General features: G+C 36.4%; 1 protein-coding gene across 2 annotated transcripts in view; it reads left to right on the top strand.

The window, feature by feature from the left end:
• Positions 1–27,891, top strand: part of LOC124153782 (putative fatty acyl-CoA reductase CG5065) — a 72,837-nt gene that overhangs the window by 5,351 nt on the left and 39,595 nt on the right. The window contains exon 1 of one of the 2 annotated variants that reach the window (XM_046527139.1): positions 4,763–5,166. The exons of the other annotated variant lie outside the window; for it this stretch is intronic. The gene's annotated coding sequence lies outside the window, so the exon portion shown is untranslated. Of the gene's footprint in view, positions 1–4,762; positions 5,167–27,891 lie in introns of those variants that run through there. 2 annotated transcript variants of the gene reach the window in all.

Consider the following 27,891-nt stretch of genomic DNA (forward strand, 5'->3'; position numbering starts at 1 on the left):
AGATTTGAACTCAGCTGACGTTTGAGAATGAACGAGGAGTTAGCGTCCGAAATGTTGGCTCAGATCAAATCTTTTACACGGTGGCGAGCCCTAGAGAATTTTATAAATATCTATTCTGGAGGTAATAAGAATGTAATTTAATTTAAATGAAATCTCAAAGGATCGATCAGTAAATGCAAAAATCATGCTAAATCCGAGTGATTCATTGTTTTCTCAAACAAATACTCTTCAAACGTATTTGCATGGCTATCTGAAAAGTGCACAGAGAGTAAAGTTTCCGAGATAACCACCGAAATTTCTTAATTAGCATATATTTAACCTTCAGTTCCTAATAGATTCATATTCTAAGTGCATAGTGAATTTTATGAAGAAACTATATTGGTTTTTCCATCAAGGAGTAGTGATCATTTTATACGGGCGAATTATTGCCTCTTCAAGAGTTAATCATCAGTTGTTCGGTAGTATTCAAGGTGAGACTTGCATAATGTACGATTTAGTGGCGTAGCCACGAGGGGGTTTTCCGGGTTATTAAACCATCCCCCCCTGACCTTTTAAATATTTTACTTAAACCAATTTATGTACATTATTTTAACAAATACTTGTACAAAATTACTGTTTTTAGTCCTAAAAAATCGCGTTTTCAACATCAAAAATACCAAAATTTTCGGGGAATGCCCCTTTACCCTGGGGTGATTTATGCACCACGGAAGGGCCCCGAAATATCCGGTAAATCCCCCCTCAATTTAAAATCCTGGCTACGCCACTGGTAAGATTCAATACTTCCTGGTCCCTAATGACCAAATTGTGAAACATGGCATTTCAACAATTTCAAAATAGAAATGGAATGCATCATCGAGGTTCCGAATTCTTTGCTTCAATTTTCGTAACATTACAGAGTCAAAGACGATACAGGTACCGATCGACTCTTTTCAATCATTAAAAATGTACCTTTTTCTATTCATAAAAATCTGTAACTAACATTAATAATTAGAAAAAAGTGAACGGGAGATTAAAAATGTAACTTTTTCTATTCATAAAAATCTGTAACTAACATTAATAATTAGAAAAAAGTGAACGGGAGATATTATATTTTACGAACTCATAAAATTTAAAAGAAAATATTTCACCAGTTTAAACTCGGAATCGGTAGCAATTATGTACCAAAGTTTTGCAAAATATAGGTTACATTCCGCAGAAACATGACATGGAAACATGTTTAATAATTGACGCACGCCTGCTTTTATAATATATGCTCGTTAAATGAATATATTGCTAACATTCCTTCAAATTATTTCATAATAAGAAGGAATTATTCACATTTAAGGTAAAATTGAGGAAACAAATGTTACGGCGGTGAATTCCATTAAAAATGTTAGACTTTTTAGTAAGCAGTAAAATTTTAATCTGTTTTTACTAACCTGTTGTTTTCCTGGAAATATTTTGTCAGTAAATGGACTTTTTCCGAAATAATCCCATGCCACCCATCAGTTTAAATGTACAATGGCTGTTTTTCAATGTACAGTTAACTATTTTTATTACTCTAAAGAACTCTATATCTCCACTACCTTACTACCGTCCACCTTAAAATTAAAAAACAAATGATCACAAAATTTTCTACAATATAGAAACGGATTTTTTTAATTTAGGGACAAAAAGAAGATAGAGAAGACTTGAATGCTTAGCAAAGGGCATCCCACCCAAACTTAAATCTTGCCTCGTGTTCCATGAGTAAAGACTCCCCAGCAACTTTCAAGGCATTGTTTCCTTCTTATTATTTTCGATCGCGACGTCATAAGTTCTCGGAGAAAACGTGTCTGCTTACTTTTATCCAACGGACATAAAGACTTAGCTCATAGTTTATTTTTCCGAGACTCTCATAGAGCGTCAAATTCGATATGTTCTTGCTGAACGCATCCATTCCACTGGTTTGACTGGGAATTCAATCCAAAGGGAAAGGAGGCGTATGAACATTCTAATATAATGAAAAAGAGGTGTAAATAAGCCTAGTAATTTGGCTTTTCATTCTTATACGGTGTTGAAATTCATGCTCAACAGGTTTTTGGCTTTGAATATACCCTGGTAGATTCCATTCTTTGTGTGTGACCCTTATCTTACAGATAATACGCGTAGATATATCAATCGGCAGTTTTTGGTTGATCGCGAACTTAATATTCCGACTTTTTACCAGATTTTTTAAATTTATTGTGCATTTATTGTCTTTTTGATAACTCAAATGAGTCAGGTTAAGGGGTGATGAAGCCCGTGTGTATGTTATGCGCGCTCCTTCATCTATGCTAAGGTCCAAGTCTGCCTCATGTGCTCCATGAACTATCTCAAATTAATTTATATTTTCTAGTGTTCTAAAATATTCCCAATTAATACCCATTAAAAAAATGCAAAAGCGCAGTTTAACATAAGGTACTTTAGCATTTAAACAATATGCATACTTAAAAAAAGCACTAGCATGCCTGTTTATAAGGATAGAGAAGTGAAACTTAAAGATTATAATGGCATAATAACTTCACAGGACACATTTAGAAACGTAATCCTGGTAATAGATACATTTTTAAAGTTATTATCTTTACAGGTAGTATTTTAGTTCGTATAAAAAAGCAACATTTATCACTAGAAATGTAATAACTACGACAGAAAATATTTTTTTCTGGATTCGTTTAGTACTTGGATTGGACAGGTATTTGTTTGGATTTCTTCGACAGGCAATTTAGGCTTGACTAAATAATGCTCTCAAAATAGATTAGTTAGATCACCAAAGGAAGATAATAGAAATATATTAATTAAAATTAAAATAATTTACTTTAGCTCACTTTTTAAATTAGAATAAGTTACTTTTACCTTAAGGCTTTAGTGAAAGTAGGTAATTTTATTTAATGGTACCGGAAATATATTTTAAATTACAAACTGCCTCGATCGATTCGTCGGTTGTACAATAATTATGACGGATATTATGAAAATTATATAGAATGATATTTCAAAATATTACTTCATCATCGATCAATAATTTATAATCCAAACTTCTTGAAAAGGAGGAACAAATTACGATTTCACAACCCAAAACTTATATGCACTCAAGCGTGCTTAATTGCTTTATGTGCCACTGCTCGCAAGCTGCAAATATTAATGATAATTAGTGAGCGGTGGAATTTTTAAGAAAGCAATAACGTATTTCTTATGTGTTCAGCAATCATGTAACTTTCTAGTCTAAACCGAAAGTGAACTACAAAGCTAGCATTATATCATTTGCTTACGGTTCCAAAATATTTTTCACCTCATTCATCAACTTCAAAATTCGTCATCCTAGTGTCATCCGTATGTATGGTGAACTATCGTAAGTTAAAAAAATACCTCCATCAGATCATTAATTTACTGAATGAAAAATGAGGATCTAGTTACATAATAAAAAGTTAAACGCGTCATTTAATCTGATTGTGAAATTTGACAATATGTTTTCGTGAAAGTTTATTTCAACTATACCTTAGACACTAAAATGAAAATTTCTAATGAAGTATTTTAATATTAAGTTTTTATCAAGCCATTCTTGAGAATCTAACCATCATTGGGATATTTCATGGTACTTTGAATTAGATGAATGCTTTTTATCTTTAATCTGAGTCGTTTTGAAGTAAAATTAATTAATTTCAAAAGATTCAGAAATATTTTATATCGAATTTACTGTATTTTATCAGGTATGACTTGTTCATACAGCCGTTTAAATTTTCTTAAATCAATGGTCCTGGAAATGAGTTAATCCTAAAAATCAATTAATTGATTTGCTCCATTTTTTAACATAGCTCTTCCCTAGGCTAGATAAATATATATATTTTGTCTTCATTAACGTTATTTCAATTGAAGCATATTAATGCAGCCCACTCCGCTTTTATTTAAAAAATATCACATTGTCTACTGGCGTAATTGACTGTTCCAAATGCACTTCTTCCTCCTCCGTTACATGGCTTTAGCCAAAAATTCCGACTCGACTCCTGCTTTTCTTTTCGTGACGTGCTCGACCTATGGGAAAATCACATCACCCTATCTTCAAATCTCCACAAGTTTAAGATCACCCCGTGAATGAAGTCACGAAAAATTTTGTAGATAAAAAAAAGAGGGGCATATTCGGCAAGGTCTTTTGGATCGAACGAATAAAAAAAAAAAACTTCCGAAAAAACCACTTGGATATTAGAGGTGGCATTTAGGATGCGTGACGCAGGTTGCAGAGTAGAGGGGGAGGAAATAAGTTGGGAGAGAACTGAATTCTGGATCAGAGCCGTGGGATGAGTTGAATGTTTGGGGGAAATGAGACGGTGGGGTGAGGACAAAATTGGGGTCGTATACACTGTATCCGTTGGCCAAGTCCCCTCTTAAGCCCGCCAACCCGGCCAACTTTTATAATACCCCTCCATTGCCTTACATGCTTCCAAACCTGAACTCCCACTAGTCTGACTTTAGCCCCACCCTCCTCTGCCCCTTACCTTCTACCGGAGCGACCACTACCCCAACCTCATACAATTTCAACCCCCTTCCAACAACATGTGCAAGTATCAGCAGCTAAGGGATTGATTTTTTTATTTACATTTTAGACATATATTTCGGAATGGAGTTTGTTCTCGAGGTCATACCGCGGAACCCCTCCTGCTGAAATACCCCTCCTCCCTCCACCTTTATACCCTGCCTCCCCACCTCCGCCGCACTCTTGCAGAGCTCTGGAGAGGCGAGAGAGTCTTGCTTACGGAGACAGTGCCTTCCCATCCAACGGACGCAACAAAGGCTTTAGTGGTGCTTTCTTGGATCACTCTCGTTTTCAACCTACTGCGAGAACACGTACCCAACGCAAGACTCATCTCACCACGTATACATACACGCATCTGGGGTATGGAACCTTAAAGAAGAAACCGGAGTGAGTGTACCACTGCTATCCACCCAAAGCGTGATTTTGGGACGTGATTATCGAGTGATAATTCCTCCCACCTACCTCTTTACGAGTGGACAGTGTTTGCAGCGGACTCAGCCATCAAGCAAAGGCAGTGGGATTGTAGTTATTTTTTCTTCTCTCAAAGTTGACATCGCGGTGATTCAAGTTTTTTCAGCATCCACAGGACTACTTCGTAGTCATGCGTTGAAGTCTCCGGGAGGAGAGGCGTTTCTTGAAAGGTGAGAAGTTTCCCCCCGTATGTGCACCGCGGTTTGTGCAAGCACTGGTCTCGATTTTTCTTCACCAACGGCCCGATTTCATAAAAACGCGGAGCTTTCTGATTGTTCGCTCTTTCACAAGATTAATGAACGAAGGGAAAACTCCAATTGCCACAAACTTATCTTTCACATATGCTATTAATAATTTATTCATTTTTTTCTGAAATATTGAGTTCATTTAGCTTCACTTTCTTCATGAAAAACACTTATATTCTATTATTTACTCCATTAAAACTAAAACAACGGAAAGATATTGTAGTAATATCTTTCCGTTGTTTTTAATATTTTAGTAATTTACTGCCAGCAATTGATGAGCAAAAACGTTAAGTCTACACTTTACGCACAGTATAAATATTATCGATTACTGAGGATACACATTACTCAATTTTTCTGTTAACATAAAAAGGCTGTTAGTCTGATCAACAATAATTTAAAATTTCACAGCAATGAACACAAAGTAAGTGCACCGTAGAACTGGATTGCTTAAGCCAGTTGGAGTAACTTGAGCCCAACATTCAAAATAGATAATATTTCATGTGAGTGGTATAAATAAAACATAAGACTCTAGGTTACATGATATTCCCATGGTTAAGATATCTTTATTTTAGCTGTCGCCACTTGCATGCCATACAGTAATCAATATTTCACTTTGGGCTCAAGTTGCACCACTGGGAACAAGTTTTCCAGGTTTACCGTATGCTAAACAAAACAGAACATTAATTTAGGAAGAAATAACTGCATTGATTTTTCCATAATGAAGTAATAAATTAATATATATTTATTTATTCATTGTCACAAAACTGAAAAACGAGGTGTCAACTCCTTAAGTATGTGTTTTTTTTATTATTTGCCCTAAATTCGTTATAATAATAATGAGATAGCTAGAGTTAGTTCTTTCTGAGTTTTGCAGGATATTTAAAACATCATTTCCCCGTAGGTAAAAGATTATTTTAATTTCTACCCATTTATAATGGTATGATTTTTTACGATACGTAAATAAATAGGCTTTTTTATTTTGGGAAAAAAACGAAGTTGAGGTATTACTCAATTTCAGATAATATGCTGGATAAAACGAATGGAGAAACATCTCGTTTTTTTTCATTCACATGTTTTCAGCATAAAATTCTCGTGTATTTTTGCATTGAACATGAAGTCTTCTTTGATCATCTGGTCGCTTTTCTTTCTGGAAACAGTGGCGCAATTCTCAATTGGTACCTACGAAAATTCAAGTTTTTTGACGGTTGGGTAATAATCCAGGGAAGTTAAAATTAAAGTTGGCCTATTTTCCCAGCGTTAAAATTCGAAATGACTTTTCCTTCACTGCTCTCAAAATTTTTCGCCACTCGGTGAAAAGATGTTTCGATGTAGTTTCATTATTTTCGCACCATTATTGCTACAAAGGTCTTTCTGCATTCTATGTAGTTCACTTCTGGCACTCTGCTGCGTCAGCTGCAGTAAAAATAAATTAGTATAATGTAAGGATCTTGCGTAATAACTCGAAGGTAGTCATCTCCCGGGAGAGGAAAGAAATCACAAATCTTGGTATTTCCACCGTAAAACAATTAAAAGCTTCACCCTTTCCATGGATAAAGACTTTTACTTTCACAGTTTCAAAACACTTGAAACTTACATAATAATCAGAAGTAATATTCTACGATAAAACGATGCAATGAGTTTCACACCATTCAAAAACGGCTGACATTACATTCGCCAATTACTACTTCAAACTTCACTGTAATAAGTTCAATATCAATTTTAGATAGTTTATACTAGCCAGTATGTGTGTAATCTTTCTAAGAGTTGATGTAATTTTACACTTTATTCTCATACTAGAACCAAGCACAAAATATTCCCGGCCTATTCAATTGAAATTTAGATAAATACCAGTGATACAAATAATATACATGAAGATGAAGGACTGCGAATCATTTATCGTTCTAAGGAGGAAGTTTTTTATTCAATGTTGAATAAGCAGTCTAAATAATAACTTCAATTACTAATCATGAAGAAACATTTAGACCGATGTAAGAAAAATCCTACTTAAAATTAAACTACTTAGTATTCTGAAGTGGATGTGAAATAACCATGGCACATTTTTCGCTCAGTAACATTAAATTAGCTTTTAGAACGATTTTTTTAAAAGCAATCACCCCACGTAGTATAAATTTGGAGGAGAGCTATCGGTCAACGGGGTCTAATTCGCATGACCTCCTTGCCAAAAAGGCTAAGTGCATTAACGAAAACAATCTCGCCATAACGCATGCATTATGCCATCCCCTGGGGCAATGAGGAGGGTGAGAAGGTTGCGGTAGGGGGAAGGAGTGGTGGAGAGGGGCGGGTTATGCAACCTCAAAAAAGTTTCAAACTAGCGGTCGCGAGCGCGCTCCTTCGAGAGAAACTTTCCTTTTCATCCGGGATTCCTCGCTACGGCTAAACCCCCCCCCCCCCCCCTCCACCCCTCCTCGGCCTTAAACCTCTCACGACCCCCCTTCCCCCCTCTTTACCGTCATTCCACACCTCGTCACACTCCCCATTCCACCGTCAAAAGGCGTTTTCCTTTTTTTTTTCCCGCGGCGGCGTGAGGATATACAATGCTGCTTTACTCCCGGATCATCCTCTCTCTTCCTCTTTCGTTTTCATTAACGAGATGAAGGAGGAAGTGATTTCCAGGGCATATCTGTGAAGTAGGGCTTCCTCAACTGCTACTTTTTCTCTCATTTATTTCTCTGATCTTTCACGCATAATCGACTGCTTGCTACTACCTCTCTAAAGGCCTATTTATACGTCACATTATTATTATTGTTATTATTACTATTATTATCATTACATATTGCTGCAAGTGGGCTATTGCCTGGTGGCATCATTAGATTTACAAACATGAATAACGATCTACCTATCTAAGGACAAAATGAGAAACAGAAATGACACCTATAGTAGAAAATAATATATAAATTCTAATATCATGCAACTAACCATTGAACATTGGCCCAAATAACCCAATTTCAAACACTCCATAAAATACATTGATTCTAATATCATACACCCAAAGGTTGTCTGTACATTGCATTAACTCCGTTACATTTAACAGTCCCGATACATTAACCCACTTTTGGGAATGTGTCTAAATACATGGACGCATGATTGAACGGAGAAATGCACCACCCGAATTGTGCGAATGTATGAACATAAAATAGAACCTGGGCTTATTTGGTTCATGAATTCGTACATTTACTATTTCCGGTACAAATATGTCGTTCATGCATTTCAACATTGTCAGGTATGCGTTAATGTAATTTGTAAACATGCCTTTCCACTAGTTTCAGAGTGATGAATGTGCATACCAATTCCAAACAGAGTTTCCTATAATGTAATAATTTGTAAGAGAAACTAAACAAAAAATTATCAATTTTTCTATGAGCTAAATTATAATTATCATGAAAAAATATGCTTACATAGTCGGTAAGCATTATTACATTGATACTGAGTAAAATTTTGCCCTTATTTCATTAAACTGAATTACGTTTCCCCGCATACTTGCCATTCCATCATCAAAGTAATTATCATTGATCTTGGAACTCAGAATTGACCCGACCTGTGGCTATGCCTCCTCTGATGATTCTGAGGCTGACTTATGTTTTGATGCAAGACACCGGTTTACCAGTAGGCAGTGCGGCACAAGCAGATGTAGGGCAGCATCCTCCAACTATAAGAGAAATATAGCCAAGTATGCTTCATGGACTGACTTTCACGTTTATTTTGATTGCTAATGGGTATTAGGTTTTGCATTGTGCTCAAATGACAATTCTCATAATCACTTCAATTCACACCAATGATTGGTTATATTTTATTGGTGATAGGTGATAGTCGTTTTGAGCTCGAACAAAAAAATTCAATGTAATTACCCCATATGGTAACAAAAAATTCAGAAACTTTCTCCTCAAAATTTAAATATATTTCATGGTGTTACCGTGTGCCTTGATTTTTTATAACTAGCATAAACATTCATATCAATGCCAACAAAATCTTAGATCATAATTTTTAGTGATTTAAAGTGGTATGATAAAAATAATATATTGTTGCTATCATTATCCTTATAAATACAAACTCTTACAATTACATTACATTTAGTTGAAATTGCCTTAAAAGAAAGACATTCTGCAAAAACTAGCGCGTGTTTCATTCAAATTATCCCTTCAAATTTCAAAATTGCACATTGATGGCGAAGTATATCAAAATTATGAATTGCTCAATTGCCTTTCAAATTGCCTTTGTTCGACTGAGTGTAATTTTATTACTAGGCTAAACATTTATACATGAGGAATTAATACAATAAAGTTAACTTAAAATATTCCTTTCCGGGGAAGGTTATATAAATCTGAAGTGAATGAAAACTCCTGTTTTATGAGACTGCTTTCTTTACCTTTTTCAAAATAAACGATCGAAGTTAATTCGAAAAATGTGAATAAATGACAATGCATAAAAATCTACTTCGGTCGGTTCGGTATATTATTTAGTGTAAAAGTACTATTCATAGCTTCGGCGTTACTTTTATAGGTTGCATAGACATACATTTTTTGATAAATCAATCCACTGAAACCTTAAAAGTGAGAGTAAATCAAGAGTCTCGCTTCAGGCGGGAGCTTAGTGGATTGCTGTAAACGCGTGTGAGGCCCATTATGAAGAGTTGCCACAAGGGCGATATCATCGAACAATGGCACCGAGGCAAAGAAGTCATTAGAAGGTGTTAGTGAAGTGTTACAGCAAGATTTCAGTGTTCCGTACCTGTCTTCGAAGAATGTTCAATGGTTAAATATTACGTGATTTCCGACGTTATCCGAGTTATTCTTTCAGTGGAAGTCGTCAAGTGCGATGCATTCATCTAGAGATTCTAACGTGACATGGCAAAGATCTTTGATGCCTAAATTTTTTCGCATAGTCATTTTGAATAATACTCAAGTATTTCGGATCGATAGAACGATGACAAAGGAAAAAATGCAACAGGTTCGACGTAGCCCAGGGAGAATAATTCTCCCCCGTAAATGGGTGAGTAAAATTTCAATCTTCCGTGACAAAGTCCTGGGTGAGTTCTACCCTCATCTATTTAAAGGAACTTTCGAGTTGATTCGGTTAGAGTGATCGAGGTAATTGCGAGAATTATTTTCGCTGCAAAAACTATGTCGTTTATACTTTTATTTTCTTCCTAGGCTGAGCATAAAATACAATACAAAACAGGAAATTCGAACGCCGCTCAGCGCCAATATTTTCGCTCATTTGCAGTACCTACTAGCGCAAAGAATCGAAAAATAAAAACTGGACGCACGTAACAGATGTAATAGGAAGAGTGACTTTATTTCATAGTTACAGGAAACTACAGTTAAACGAGAAGATATAAAGTTATCGGAAGATAGATTAACCTATTTCGGTGTTTTTAATGAGGTTCTGAGTGGTGGAATGGATTCTAGCAGTGTCAGTGTCGCTTAGTTCAAATGTCTTGAATAATTTTACTTTCCACGAATTAATATTTTACGCACCACTTCATTTACATTTGCAAGCAAACAAACTATTTCATTCAAGTTAGCACAACACTTGGTTATTTATTTATTACTTCTGCTCTTGTTTCTTCAGCCGTGTATCTTTAGATAACATATGAGCAGTGAAAGGTGTATACCTCATGCAGGAACTACTAGTTTAACGTGTGCAAGTAGAGCACCGCTGGTTTCCAAGGATAGCTACTTCTCTTGATGAAGTTCAATCACCAATGTCAATACCTCTGAGCAATTTTCTCTCATGGGAGTCAACGCACGAACTAGAGTCTTATACTTGTGACAACCAGAAGGTCGCCTTCTACTAAAAGTGGAAATAAGGGAACGTAAATCCAGATGGAGAGGCAGGTCTGGCTCTCATTTACGTGGGAGACTTATCTCCTCAAGTTACATCACGATTAGTCACGGAAATAATATTACTTTTTGCCCTAAATGTGTTCATAAAAAACGAGATAGGTAGATAAAATAGAACCGTTAGACACAAGTTTAATTCTCGTACATCACCCACGATTATTACTTGTTCATGAGCATTGCTTTGAACGTAACCCCACGATTACTAAGTGACCGTAAATAATACATCCTCATCATCTCTTTATTACTGTATGAAGAGTAGACTGATTCACATAAGCTCACTTGATAATTGTCTACCCTTTGCTTTTAGATCTTTTAGGCGCCGTAGTAAAAATAATTTGCTTTTACAATCCTTACTTTTACCGTAAAGATAATTTATTTTTTAATTTTGTGGGTTAAAATGTGAGATATATATTTAATCTTTTCTTTTTGTCTTGAAGAATAGTACTAACGATCAAACTTTATACATTTATTGCCGTTTTAAAACGGTAATTTACCACATTTGAGTACATTACATCTTATTGTAATCTGGGAAGAGGTATTAAATCAGTTTTTATCCCGAAAATTCTCAATATGTGACTAAATATATAAAGTTAATTATTTATTTTGAGAGTTTGCTTGCATTAAACCTGGTCAAAATACTAGTAAATCGGAAATTAATGGGTGATTCACTGTCAATTAACATAGAAAAAGAGAACTTTCATATTGCGGAAAATGAATAATCTCAGAATTAAGACTCATAATGAACGCTCTTTAACGTCTTTTCCATTCACTTACTCTTGCCACGCATTAGAAAGTTACTCTCTTGGATTTCTTCCTTTTCATTTCGGCAATCACTCGCATTAAGAATTCTTTCAGCCACATCAAGTGAGCCAAGACGTGGCGACACTATCACAATACCTGTGCCTTTTTTTCACTCGAGAAGTGGACTCTAGAGAAGAAAAATGTATGTGACGTACATTTCAAATTTTTCAAAATCGTTGGCAATCACGATATTCCAATGTGTGAAGAAAAAAAGAATGCGAATGTATATTTATGCAAAGATGAATCAGTTAAAAATGTTTTAACTATCGTTAAGACTTAAAAAACCCAATTTTCAATTCTTTCAAGCATCAAATGAATGAGAATTATGTACAACTTATTGAAATATTGCTACTAAATTTACCTACACTCAAACAGATAGTATTCAAGCAATAATGCTCTAGCTAAATATAATTTAGGATACGATCAATAAAATTCTTTTTGGTGGCTGTTCATTAACTCAAAAAATATAAGTGCATTCAAAAATGATCATACGTGATTCATTGATGGCTATTTTGTGATTAAAATCACATATTACATCAGAATCACAGCGGAAAATAATTCTTAAAAGTGCAATAGCATATTATTCATGCAAAAATGTAGCTAAAAGCATGATTTGATAAGATAGAGAGTAGGATTAATAAAAATAAAACTAAAATCTGTTATATTAACCTTCATCTAGCCTATCCAAAACCTATCAATGATAAGTCTACCCAAATAACTAGGTATCAAACTTAAACACTCTCTTTCACTCATCAATTGTGCGATCTTCCTAGACCAGATATCATTTTATATATTGGTTTACTTCATTAACAATATTCTTTCGTTAATTTACACGTTACGTTTAAGCTCCACATCGAGGGAAATTATCTAAGCATAAACTTTTATCTATAAAATTACCATAGTGAAATATTTAATTTAGCTTTAGCAACAAAAGAGCTCACCAGGCTTTGGACTATGAACTGTGCATCATAAATTTTGCAGTTTTGACGCATATTAAGTCTTTGCAACGCATAATATTTCGGCAAACAATTATAAAGGCAGATTAAAACCGAAGACTCCTCTGTCTGCTTTTAAAATTTTTAGGTCTTATATTCTCAAAGTGTCAGTAATCACTTGATCGCTCTCCTATGTTATTTCTGTGACATTCAAATAAATATCAACATCCAATTCAGAAGAGGAGATTGTTTACTTTCACACAAAATATTTATTGAACTTTCAACATCAGGAAGTACGTACTTGTTTATACACCTTTTAATAGATTCTGATTAATGCGTTTTCCAGAAACGAGATCCATACCGGGAATATTTCTCGGGTTTAACGCATTAATCTGACAGGAATTTTCTAAAAATGAACTTAGCGACTAACAATGTCTTCACATGACCATATACGGATGGCATTTAAATATAGTTATTGGTATATCTTACTCTGTGATCATCAATAAAAATGCACATGGAGCGGGGTATTACTATTTACATTTCGGGGTGGGCCGTGCCTCATGGGACTCGGGCTGTTAGGGCACCAGAAATATTCGTCTGATTTAGTCAGGCGATTTCAATCCTTCGGGTTTCCCTCTACCCATCGCGCGTGCACAGCCCAATGCTCGTCGCAATAACTTAAAATGATAGATGAAGCATTTGGTGCTTTACCGGCGAGTGTTGCTGATGAAGTCTTCTCGGGAAATCATCCGGGTCAGAATGGACATTGCTTCCAACGTTGCGATAGCCTTCTCTGCCATCGTCATCAGGGTGAATCCTCGTCATCATTTTCTCTGACGACGACGGAAGAGAAGGCTATCGAAACGTTGACATCAATGTCCATCCTGACACGGCTGATTTCCCGAGAGGAGTTCATCAGTAAAATGATAGATGATGATCAATATGAGGTAGGATTCGATGTGAGGTACGACCTGATTAGATACTATTCGAAGAAACCCTGAACATATTCTTAATGAAACATTAAGATCTACTTCGGGAAGGAACCTTTTAATATGATGAGCATTTATAAAGAATGCTAAATAACTCAACAAATAGCACTCATTTTACATAAGAACCCCTTGATATTATATGATTAAACGCAAACGAATAATAATGGAGAGGAAGGAGTAACTCTGCGTGATGCGGCCTTTTCCCAATGAATAATGAGATGAATAGTTAATCAAAATAAGACTAGGGTTCTTATTTTACTCGGAGTGGGTCAGAGGGATCTAGGCCCTTTGGTTTTCCTCCTTACATACTGACGCCATTTCTCTCACATATGGTGCAGTGATTATATCAAAATTAATTTTTTACTGGTTTCCAAATGGCATTGCGCCCGAAAGTTACCTGCGCTCAGATTGGGAGAGGATTTTTTTCTGATTGTAAGAACAAGCTCAAGCACTTTCCACGCTCACGCGCTTTCTTTCGGAAACCACGTGGACGCTGGGTCTCGAATGACGTACTATGGACCACCTTAATCTGTTGCGGTCCGAAACCTTGACCTCATGGTTGAAAGAAAAACTTTCTCCAAAACGCTTTCGACACATTCATGGCAGCTGATCCCGTATTTTCAGTGGTTAAAGTGGTCTTGGGTTCTTGTCATAGTCAAGGTCGTGAATATCGATGCCAGCTATGGCATAGCAAAATGAGAACCTCTTTTTTAAAAGGGCGGGGAATGTTTCTTTTTATTCTCTTAGATTGCCATGGATAAAAAGGTGTAGTTTTACCGGTTCTCCGACCACTCTCGGCCGGCGAAATCTTTCGTCATTCCCCGCGGATGGGCGTCATTTGTGTCAGGCGACGAGCTTAGCCCGCCGTATCGAGTCGGCGGGAAAATCGCGGTCGAATTGGCCGAAGCTCCGATGGAGACGCGAGTTGCTCCGAGCTGGCCGGTGGAGAAGTTTTTAAAACGTGGGAGGAGAAACGACCGTTGCGTCACCGGACGCATGGACGTGAGGAAGGCGTGGGGGAAAGGGAAGGCCTAACTCGGCGAAGGGGAAAGCTTGCCTGTTCGAGCTGAGGGTAGTGATGCGCGATATACCGATAAGAGTGATTGAGTCACCGATACTGAAGGGTAATGGTTGCAAGCTGGTGAAGGAATTGAAAACAGCTATGATTATGATCACATCGCTTCCGCGGCTACCTAGGTACGCTTCTAGACAAGAACGCCTATTATATAACGATGGAAAAATGTCGGTCAAAATCGATTTGTCGAGCATTCGATTTTTAATCGAAATTAAAAGTTCGACTTTTCAACAAATATCGAACTTTGAACCGGAAAATCTATTCATCGAAAAAATCGTCGGTTCTCTTTTTAAATAAAGATTGTACAAAACATATTTATTATGTATTAAAAAAGCACAAAATTCACATTTGAGATGCATAAAAAGTCACATAAATTTAATAATTAGTAGAGAAAATTTAGAAATTCATGGACATTTAAGTCTTTGGATCACCGTTTGGAAACATTGGGCTTTGCTAAAATGTTTTAAAAAGATCAACTGAATGAGATGCCTTTTTGATGATCGAGGGAGTGCTTTTTCGATATATATTTTTATTTATTAGAGAAATCTTTCAAGTGGGACGGATGGCGTTATCATTGGCCGCTGAATACGCAGATGAGATTAGAGGAAATGGTCAATATCGAGGTCGAAAAATCCAGTTTGGACCAAAACTCAAAGATGAAGGCTCGATCTTTGCCTACTAAAACTCATTTTTTTATTTTAATAAAAATTGATTTTTCCGTCACTACGATCGTCCACGGTATGTAATAATACAAGTGGTGACTACAATTTGCTGTCTTCTCGCAGTGCTTTGTAAAAATGCTCCTCAGGATAAGGTGGCAACCTTGTCCGTTACTATATCAGAATTCTCTTAATATACTTTTAGTGAAATATTCAGAGAAACGGTTTCCTCAAGGGAGGAGCCTTGTAATGCTAGGTGCTAAGAAAATAATACCAAATAATTCATCAATCACGTGATGGAGTGAAATTGTCTGGATGCATTCATGTCGAAGCCTAGGGATGGAAACCATCAGCTAAGTCTATATTATCACTGGAGGGTAGTCACGAATCTAAAATAAGTGAGTGTGAAGGTGTGGCACTAGCACAAGTCAGTAGATATAATGTGGATCAATGAATATTTTCCTAAGTTTCTAGTCGAAATGATGGCGTTCATTATTTCATGAGCTACTGTCCTTAACAGAAAATGCTGGGGGAAAACAGTTAAGTTGACATATAGAGGGCATTCAATTAACCAGTTGCCTGTTAAGTAACTTTTTTCAAGCTCAAGTAACTAATTTCACACTTTTTGCATAAATCATCCAAGAACGGTATCCGCCTCTGCCACTTATAAATTACTTTATCTTATTCTCGATAGTTGCTTAGATTACGATTATATCTACTACATTGAGTAAGTTGTAACGACGCGGGTATTCACCATTACTGTGCTTAATAAGTCTAAAACATTTTCAGGAAGTGTTCATTAACATGAAGGAGATGAGGACTCCTAATGATTGACTAATCATCGCCCGCTTGACGGATTGGGAATGAGGAACGAGTGTTTAACGAAGAATGAAAGAGTAACGCAGTCATGGTTACAGTCAGGTCTCCTCAGGGGAAAGTTATGACACGCTCATGCGAGTTTCGTCAATGTCGAGAGATAACCCAAACGAATGTTCTGCAACCAATTTCCAGTGAGAGAGAGAAACAATACGAAGAAAAATGACGTAGCTTTTAGCGTGTGTGTATGTGTGTGCATTGGATATTGGATGCCGTGGACTTTGAAAGTGAAACCGCGAAAAAAAAATCAATGGGACAAACAAGCCGCCGCAAAGGTGACCACCGCCGTCGATACTTTTTTTTAGAAAAGCTACGTGGATTCAGTATGTTAAAGATGCGCCGATTGTTTACGTGCCAGAATTGCACAACCAGAAACGCCGTCACCCAGGGAGACGATCCTCAAAAGTTTTCGTCAGCATCACAGAATTATATCATTATCCTTGACATAAATTTTATCTTGTTGAAAAATCTTATTTCGTTTCATTCAAAATTTCCCATGTATTTTTAAGTTATATACATCGCATTGGTGTAACTATGGATATGTACTCAGTAAAAACGAATATATAATGATTATTTGAGGGACGACACGCAATAATAAAAACCAAAATACCGAGAAGGGCAGTTATTTCTTTCCGGCATAGAGACTTGTGTCTTATCAAAACTCTGTCACTATATTCGAAAACAGGAAATTAACAGATCAAAAGAGAGCAACAGTGCGTTAAAGTTTGACAAGAGTTGATGAGGAATAGCTTTCTTTCGGTCAGTATAGAATTATAAACATGTTATTGAAATCGCGCTGCTGTTTTTCTCAGCCTTTTTCTTAACACTAAGAACTCAACTATCCTTTCTCAACGAGCGTCATAAATTTTTTTTCATACACCAATACCAGATTTTATTCCTTTCACAACGGTTTGTAAGGCTAATATTTGGAAGTCACCAAACAGTCTTGAGCTTTAGGAGAGATCTCATCCAATCCAGTTTTTTATACCTAATATTACTGATAATGAAGCCTCAATATTTACATTTCCTTTAGCTGATGAAAACATCATTTGGTATTCCTTTCTATTATCAAAGGTGCATAAAAACCGGACGCACTTGCCTGGTAATGTTCTTTTAAAAAATGTCAACTTATAACTTTGATTTTGTTAAATAGTAATTTTATTTCATTAATTTTAACCGTGCATGTATGAAGGCAAATTATTTTAGGATGCATAAATACTTGTGCCTTGTTTTCAAGCTGGTAGGTTAAATGGCATAGGTAGAAGTTACAGAAAATTATTAGGAGAAAATGGGCGCATACTCCAAGTAGATATTTCATCCTTTCCGAAACCTTCATATATACCAACTCTAAATAAATTGAGACACGGCTCACTGTTACATGAGCGGATGAGAAGCCTAGGAGTACGAGTGATTTCTTTTTTCTACACAGAGTTTGGTACAGAAATTAGGTATAGAAAACAAACGATACCAATTAGATGTTTAGTATTACATTTGTTTTTCCACTCGTCAGCACAGAACAGAGACTCACTCGTATCCCTTGGCAACCAAATTTTTGTGTATTTATTCTAACGATTAACTTTACCTATCTCTGTTGAGAACAAAAAGCACTTGTACCCCTTGGCTTCTCAACCCCTCATGTGTGAGATAAAGTTCCATCCACATACGACTATAGAATACGAGTGAATAAAATATTGTAATGGTTTTTGCTTTGGTCCCTCTAGATGGAAGCAATGTACGCCTGCATGCGTCCGCGTAATCATAGTTCTGAACGACAAAACTCCCGAAGAAAACTGAGGTATAGCAGTATAGCCATGAACATCTCCAAACTTGGATGCGTTTTATTTCGTTTGTTTTTATAAAAACAGGAAAAGGAAAATTTATTGGTTTGAATCATCATTTCCGCCTACCATCAACTGCATACGAAGATAAATTATCATCGGTCGGTATAGGGCAAGCAAAATGACTTTCTGGTGTGACGATTGACGTCATCTGCCCATCCTTGTATGTCGCGCTCTTAGCGCTTTTGGCAAAAACACACAAACTTGGGCAAGTGATATTAACTTCCTTTCCCGATGGTGAACAGGTATTTCATAACTTTGGAGAATTACCAACGCATGGAAAATGTTTCAATTTTTTTGAAAAGTTTTATTATCCGTGTACTACGGGTTTGTTACTCGTAGATGGAGTAATAATATATCTCATTCTGAAGCCTAAGGAAAGAAAATTTATGATTGAACTACGCAAAAACTTAAATATAGGATATTTCAGATATATTTGTAGTTGTTCCACGTTAATCAGATTATAACGTTAGAGTTATGCTTATTTATAAATAAATATCATTCAGAAAAAGAATTACATTGGATGACAAATCTCTTTAATCTGAAATGGGAAAATATGAATAAAAATCATTTTCAATCGCGGCACATAGGTGCAATTAGTAATAGCTCAATCAAGGGCTAGTCCCTAATATTTCTTATAATTTTAAATTGCAGTAAGGAGAGAGAATGGTGAAATGGATATATAAGCTTCGAGCAGCTTTAATTCCTTGCACAGTATTATCGTAATAACATTTTAAATTCAGTGACGATAATTTAAAACAGTGGTGACTTCACTAATCAGTTTTTTACGAGGTAAGAATCAAGTATATCCATAGCCCACTTGAACCAATAGGGTAGTTTCCTTCATCAAAGCAAACGAAAGGCATTGATTGCGATTCGTTACTCACCATTGGTGTATTCATAATATACAAATTATTTGGTAATTCTTCGTTAAAACTTTCGCGGGTGCTCGTCATGTTGAATTAAAACTTTTGGGCTATGTCGCCGCGTCAGATCGGCAAAAACAATCGACAACCTACTCCTCCAACCTCTCACTCCCCTCCCCCCACCACCTGACACGTATACCTATATATACCAATTTTAAATCCCACCTCTTCAGATTCCCTTGAGAAAGCGACCAGCATCGGTCGGGAAACGTTGGGGCCACCCAAAATCTGACGCGGCGACATAGCCCAAAAGTTTTAATTCAACAAAAATTATTTGGTTTTAGAAATACCGGTTTATACGAATGGCAAGGGTCAATTTTACCCTCATTTGAAAAAGGCCAGATTGGCGCCCATGCAATGCCACTCCACGTGACGTCACAGGGACCTAGTTTCTATACGAATAGATAGGAGTTTTACATCGTCTGAGGTTACCAATGCATGCATGAGGCACAGAGCTAAGGTATACATGTATTAGTAATCACCTATTAAAACTGGCTAAGGTTGGAAAGTTTTCTTCGTTTGATATGGTATTGATAATCCTTATTTAAGCCAAGCGCTACCAGCTAGCAGGGTACTCTGATACCTGCTTGCATCCTGCGTCGTATCAGCGCTCAGAGCCTCGCCCCAAGGTCACCTCACTTGCGGCAGCGGGAACCAGAACGACGTCACACGGAGTTTTCCCGGAATTCCTACTTACCCAACGCGTTTTCGCGCGCTTGAAAATTTTCACGTTTAATTTTATCGCGAAAAATAGATATCGTCATTTAAAAATCTAAAAGCGTGAAATACATACTCTAGGAGTAATAATCTTTCGATTAAGGCAATAAAAAAATTATAGGAAACCACCCTATTCCCTAAGCCATTGAGTAAGTGTTTACGAACCGCGAAGAGAGACCTAATAACGCTAGAGCATCGCCGGAAGTCCACTGCGTCTGCAGTCCTCGCCATTGGGCCTCCTTGCAATAGTGCGGTTTCGGAGAAAACAAGGTCATTCTTTCGAATGTCTGACCTCGTAACCCCGTAACTGCTCGCGCCTCCCGAAAACTTGAAATGTTTGATGGCGAAACACCTGGCAAAAACATGAGTGACCAATGTCCCTGCACTGCCTCAGATTGGAAGTTGCGACTCAAGATTTTTGTGGTGGAGGTCGTTTCTGGCCGTTCAAATTAAGTATCCGTTGGTGCTGGTGGGTCTACTAAATGAGATTTGCATCATACAGCAAACATTAAAAAGGAAAGGTTCGGCCTGAGAAACTGTTTTCCCTTCTTGACGAGCAAGTGAGCAATATCATACCTACGCCATTTGAAGTGGCTGGCGATCTGGACTTCTCTCCTACTCTTAAAATTTCATCGCAGCCATAGGTCATATAGTGATGTGGGCAAAAGCAAAGGGAGTTTTCTGTGCATAAACCTCCGCCGAAAGCGTGGTAAATCTTAGCGTCATGGTAGCGCAACTGGTAGAACACCTGGCCGGCAACCAGGACGTTCTTGATTCGTGTCCCAGTCAGGTCGCATTATTACCCTATGATTTCTGGCTTTTTCCATCTACCATAGAACCGTTGTACTCGTCATTTTTCCATTATATGTTCCTATCCCTTTCTTTCCTTACCTCTGAATTTATTTGTATGAAATCTAATTTCAGTACTTGCTTTTCATAAATTTTTGACGAATCGGGATTACTGCTGAAACTTAATTCTATCGAGAAAATGCTTATTCAGTAACAGTACGATACTAATTCGTGTATTTTAAAGGCTTCATATTCTGGAATTCATATTTTTGTAAGAATTTCATGGGAATTGAATTGCGCCAAAAATATTCCCATGCAAAGCGGAATAAGTAAAGGAAGGTGCCCTTGTTTAAAACAAAATACAAAAATAATTGTACTCAAATATTCTTGCAGCTATGATCGTTTAACTGGCAAGCACTTTTCTATCCTAAAATCTGGAGTAACTGGCTAGGTATGATCTAATAACATCTGTGGCACTGATTTGGATCAACACGCCCTATGGATCAGTGACTAACCTTCCCTTCTAATATTCAAATTAAGCTTATCTAAAAGGTCTATTTTACTTTAATGGCAGTTATTACGCTTGACATTTTTGAACTAATCGGATCGAAGTTCCTGGTGCTTCTGAGGATAAGTTAAAGAGAGGTTTAGATAAGGTCGAATATAATTCCCCCACTTAGATTGAGCAAAACTTGGCTCAATGCTTTTTCTAACCTGGCCTTGTCCATTATCTCCGTGGAAGGAAAAGAGTGTACAGTAAAACATGACAAGTCATTCAAGCAGTTTCTGACTGCGGTGTGAATACTCTGCTTGCAGTGAACTTGGGGAAAAAATAAACGAATCTCAATCGCTCACCAGGCTTCGAAATGACCTGGTCTATGAATGAGGGGAATTCATCGCAATGATCATGTGTAAAATTGAAGCCCAAAGGAAAACTGCAAGGCAATCGATTTTGCATTACATCTCAAATCAAGGTGAAGCAAATTTATAAATTTTAGCAATGCTGAAATCTCATTTTTATGATTTGCATTCAATTAAAGTAAACATATTTTCGTGTTGAGAGAAACGAAGTTATCTTCCTTTTTTGAGAAGTGGAGATACAGACTCCTCATCAGAACTCATACCATCGTTCGTATCATCAATGATTCTTCCCGAATTTGTAGATCTTTTTCTGATATATATTTGACTCTGATCATCATTCTAGATCAAGTTTAGAGCTCTTCCATGACCACAATTTGAGATTCTATTCAAAAGTTAGATGAATTACTCAATTTCTTTTCGTAACTGTTTTTATATCAATGGTAGAATTTTCCAAATACTGCAGCAGAGAACTAAAACAGTGGTGTCAAAATTTTAATCTGTAGATAAAAATAACTCTTGATTGGAGAGCTGGTAATTTATCCAATATTTTTTTATTTCCGGTTTACGTGACGTAGTATGAATGATTGTGTTGAAAATAGTTTCATATGAATGCGTGATCCGCGCAAAATGACTGAAATGTGAAGACAATTTCAATCCACTCTGTCCGCTATCCGTGATGAAGAAAATCGCAATTGTAAAGATGTTTTCATTAAAAGGCTTTCATAACAAAAAAATCAAATATTCCCTCTCCAAGTGAAGCCCAAAGCAGATCTCTTCATTAAATGTTTACAGATAAATAAAATATTTAATTTTAAACATATTTAATGGGAAATATTGTGTAAAAAAATTAAACCTTTAACATGAAGCTGACATCTTAGCCATATGGAAGCGAGGTGGTTAAAAATATCTGTAGGTACTACGTGTGTATCGAACAAAACAAAATTATCAGTAAAATCATTTAGCGATAAAAGTTTCCCTACAGGATAAGCACAAGATGCTCAATAATACAAGGGTCTGGAAGCTGGCATGTGACGACATGGATTGTTGTAATCAGTGATTCAAGACACATCACCTTTCACCTCAGTCATTAATTCCAAATGCCAATCTTACGGCAAAATGGCAGAAATATAATGCATACATCATCACATGCATGGACGAGGCAGTGTTTCTTTATATATTGGCTCACGCATGGTCTACCACTTCATTCTCCCGTCTTCATTCGCATCTTAAGGCGTGAAAAAAGGGTCCTTGAACACTTAAAGCCTCTCAAGGACTTAGGTAACGGTTTGTTGTGCTGCATGACATACGGTCCGATGAGCCAGTCAATTGAGAGGGAAGTGCTTTTAAAAGGATTCCTCTAAACGTCCTTAACAGCTTATTAGCTTCAACGAGAGAGAGAAAATATGTTCTAACATATAGTCTCGATGAAATGACATATCTATCTTTAATCAAGCGAGCGTTCTTTTATGACACTGAAGGGTGATTGTTACTTTATTTATTTATTTCTACACCACCGAAAACAGCACTATTCGGCCTTTACATCGAGGTGCTTGCGATACATATAACTAATTAACGTACACCAACATCCATGCCCTGGATAAGAGTAATTTACCCAGGCGGGACTCGAACCCGCGACCTTTGGTTTGGAAGGCGAGGACTTCGCCCCGCTGCCAACAAGGCCGGCCATTTTTTGGTGCCCCGGGTGAGGACATTATATCAAAAGAGTGTTTTGCCGTAGTGTAAAACAGGGAAGGAGAAGTTGAGTAACATGCCTTAGGTGTAGGCCCTGAACGAAAGGCACATAAAGGATTACGGCTTATCGTCCCATCCGATGGAGATAGTGCTTTACTCGGAATTCCCTCCACAAAGAACTCAAGCAGTCTTAAAATACCTCTGCCATCGCCGGTATTTGAGCTCAGGCGTACGTGGTAGGGGGCTAGCACTCCAGGTTACCCGGATCCCCTCTTTTTTCTTGATTTCCAGATGCATTTAAATCTTACTCTATGATTAGAAATGCTCAGGGTATTTAAACCTGATCTTAATCAACTAAAATACTGAGGAAGAATTTTCATGTTTGAGATTAAGAGTATTCCTGGTAAGAATTGATTGCATCCGCCCTTGCATTTCCAAAGCCAAGGAGTATGTTTCATTGAGCAATGCGTCAGTAAATCTAACATAAGCAAAATAACTTGTCAGATGATGTTGATGTTCCCTCTTGAGATTCTCCAACCCCACTTTCACTTTTAACTCATGACACGGCTCGCCTTATTTCTGGTCGATACTTTTTTCTCTTAGTCATTCTTTATCTAAGAGGAGACTTTTAGATGCCGTTTAGAAATACCTCACATTAAATTAAGTGGGCACAAAAGGTATGAAAGCTAGTGGATTAGTCCCCCTGATTTTTCTTTACAGACGTTTCCCCCCAAATAAGATTTGGCCTAAGGATAAATCAATTGCAACAATTCTCCTTTACAATATGGCAAATATTACAGTATGGCAAATAAGTCGAACCCGAATTAGAATCAAGTGGGGTTCACGGGAAGAAAATGCAGAAAAACGTCACTGTTGGTTTCATAAAAAATAATTCCGCTTGAAGGGTTGGCCGCTAAATAGGAGATTTCAGGGGAAAATACTAATGAGCATTTATATAAAGAGAGTATAATCTTAGTTAAAACGGCCATTGATTACATATAGTGTTAACAATTATATTTAATTTCTTATAAAATCGGCGAATTCATTTTGCTTTTATTGGCTACATTCCATTTCCATCATTTCACTGTGCTCCTTGTCGATATTTTGAAAGAAGGATTTTGAGTTCAAAGGTCAATTAAGTTTCTCCCCTACGCTCAACTCTTTTAAAGTTTCCGTAATACTTTATTTTCTCAAATAAAATGACTATTGTTATTTCTTGATGCGTAACATAATTTTTATTGAACTGCCTTATGAATATTGGTCGATACGTTCTATATTATTCTGACAATGTCTGTAAATAACTCGATCCAGTAAAATAGTTCCCGGTAGCGTCATAATATTAGATCATTATTTCATTTAAACATAATTTAGGTCTAATTTTATTCTAATGAAGAGTAAAACAATCTTTTTCTCAAATTTGCACTGAGAACCCTTTATTTCAGCACTCACCGTAATTTACTATTAGTTTTCTTTATCCTTACGACTTGATATTCATTTTTACAATTCAATATTTCTTACTCAAACATCAAAAATAGTTTTTCTGTCTTAGTGTCCGTCTCAGAATCAATGGGTAAAATAGCTCTAAAAGTGGTATATAACATGTGTGTTAAACAGCTCTAAGCAAAGTCTAAGGCTTAAATTAAAACCTCATTCCAAATAGTATAATTGTTAATAAAAAAAACTTTAAAAATGCTCTTAAATGCTTTGCTTAAAAAACTCAAAACTGATATGCTCATTAATATCATTAATGATAGAATAATCGAACTTCGTCATTTCATCTGAAATTTTATTTGGAATTCTTAAGTTTGAATTTTCAAAATTTCTGCCGTGTTACTGGTATAGCATTTAAATTTACTGATAAATTGCTTTTATTACAACCGTGACACCTTTCCTTCTTCTTCTTAATTGCCATGCTGATAAAATTCCGACCCAAATAGAAAACGTGAAACAAACGCTATCGATATAGTCTGCTAGTCAAACCCATTAATTGATCTCGGATCTTTATCATATACGCAGAAGCTCTACATCATTCTTTACGCTATTTACTCAAAGGAATCTAATAGCAACTTTCAGTTTGAAACTGAAGTGGCTGTGGATAAACTCATGCGAATCTCCATTACGACGAACGCCACCTGCAGTACTTCCTTTCTAATTTTCCGGGTCAATAAAACATGATTGAAGCCAGTTTTTTTTTTGTTTCTTTACAGGGCCAAGAACACATGTGAGATTGTGTTTGAACTTATAATGATCTGCTATCTACTTTCTCCCTTCATTCTCGTCATCTTGTGTGATGGGGAAAGTTCTAAAGTGTTTCAAATAGCACCTAAGTTGCCATTCAAATTAGCTTCTTCCTATATGTTCTTTTGAAGGTAACAAACATTGCATAGCTGCAAAAACGTCTCCAGTCAGTGAGATTTCTACCGTCAAATTTTCTGACGAGGAGTGAGACCCCCTACTTTCGCACTCGGACAGAATTACATTCCCGCTGTATGCAACTTAACTACTTTTTCAGCGCCGCTTTTCTTTTACATCAGCTTTTCTCGATGTAAGTAAAGTAAGGAAATGTATAATTAATACCTTTCCAAAGATAGCCATGCGACATATACTTTTCGTATTTAAATAAATGATGGTAGCACTTTTCCACAATATTTTAATTCCTACGACGCGTTTCGGATCACAGAGCCATCTGGTACAAGACAGTCTTGACCAGATAACGGCTCTGTGAGCCGAAGCGCGTCGAACGCATAAAAATACTGTGGAAAAGTGCTGCCATCTTTTATTTAAATATGCCTAACTTCCACCATATAACGCCTGCATCTGTTGAATATATTTTTCATTTGATCTTTTTATTTTCAGTTTTACTGATTGTGTTCTGATACAGATTTTAAAATTTAATTATATAGGAACGATAGAAAAAACATTTGCTACTCTGTTTCTATGTGAAACTTTTTTACCATTTTATAAATATAATGGTATTCCTGTAGTAGATGGAAGTGACTCTGCATCCAAACCATGACTGGGAGCAATGTAAATACAAGTGGATGCAGCAAAGTAAAAAATTTGTCTAGCGCTCTTGAGAAGTCATTTTGCAGCCATTTTCTGCCTACTTCCCTTATTTATTCGTATATCTTCTAACACTCGTATAATTCAAATTAATGTCTTTAAGACATTTTAAGGTATATCAGTGATTTTCCATCGACCATATTTTTATGTAATGAGGATTTTTCCATTATTTGAAATCCAAAGGCGCTCAATTTTCCATACCACAGCCATTTTTCCAAACGCATCGTACGAATTAGATAATTTTGTAATAGTGCAACTGTCTCTTCTTTCAATAATTCGAACTCCCACGCTATCGCGGTTGAACATATTTACAAATACAAAACTGCTTGAAGATGAGAGAATGACAAATCTGTTATAAAACCGAGAAAATTTCGTCAAATAAATAGGATTATGTGATTAAATCTTTTGTAAACTGCAAAATTTATCGTGATTTTATAAAATGAAAGATCGAGTATGAAGTACGTACCGAGTGCAAAGGAAGAAACCCAGGATAGATCTCTCTGAAAACAAAATTATGGTTTTATGCAGTATAAAAAGGAGTTGATATGGTGATCAAACTAAAACAAGAGAGGGTTGTGGGACTAGTGCCAAGATTGAGATGCCAGGATTTAATAAGGAAACGGCTGTATCTCATGCGCTGAAGCAATGTCCCATGCAAGATGACCCCTCCAGCAATAGAGAAAGCTCACCTCCGTTGCAATAGAACTTGCCTCGCCCTTTGACATACCTACTCGCCTACTCTATGCCATTTATTTGAGCTTACTAGGCTGCTTACATCGCACCTTCTCAACTGGTGGCACGAGAAAAGTTCCTTGTAATATCGATACTTATTTTCTCTCGAGCCAAGGAAGCGTAAAAATCAATTGGTTACTCGGTACTAACAAGCTTCATTTTCATCCTCATTATACAATCGCCGAGTTCTAATTTTCACTCCTCACCCTCGTAGAATAAAGTGAAAGGTACAATCTTGAGTGAAAGTTAATTGAAAGTTGATGACTAAAAATTTTTCTACATCATATTTTGAGGCTGATCTAAATTTTCACAAAGATTGATTCGGTAATAATCGCTCTTGCTTTAAATTTTGCCAAAGACGACAACTTAAACTAAAGCCTCTCTTTCAGTAAGTTTCATCAAATCATTTCAGTCAGTTTTTGTATAAATAAAACGTTGATGTGATAATAAATTAAGAGATCTCTTCTCATAGAAAACAATATTTCATTCCTTTGTAATTTATAACCTCGGCTACACCACCAAAGTAGTTTACTAAAATGTGTTTGCATATAATTTAACGTTGAAATAGACTCCCTAGGCAATATGGGATGCTTAATGACATTTTAATGCTATACTACATCTATTACTTTACGCGGTCTGATATAAGCCTAATTACATTGTAAGGCAAGGTGTGAAAGTAATTTTCTTATCTTTAAGAGGAAAAACAAACAACAGCAGTTTTCATTTGACCAATGTCCAGCGTGTCACAGCGTCGTCGTAGAGTCGAATGAATTTTTCTATCATGAAAATGACAGATTAACTAGAAAATAAAGCAATTAGATTCATATATTCACGCA

Source organism: Ischnura elegans, chromosome 2, assembly GCF_921293095.1.
Source record: "Ischnura elegans chromosome 2, ioIscEleg1.1, whole genome shotgun sequence".
Taxonomy (NCBI): Eukaryota; Metazoa; Arthropoda; class Insecta; order Odonata; family Coenagrionidae; genus Ischnura; species Ischnura elegans.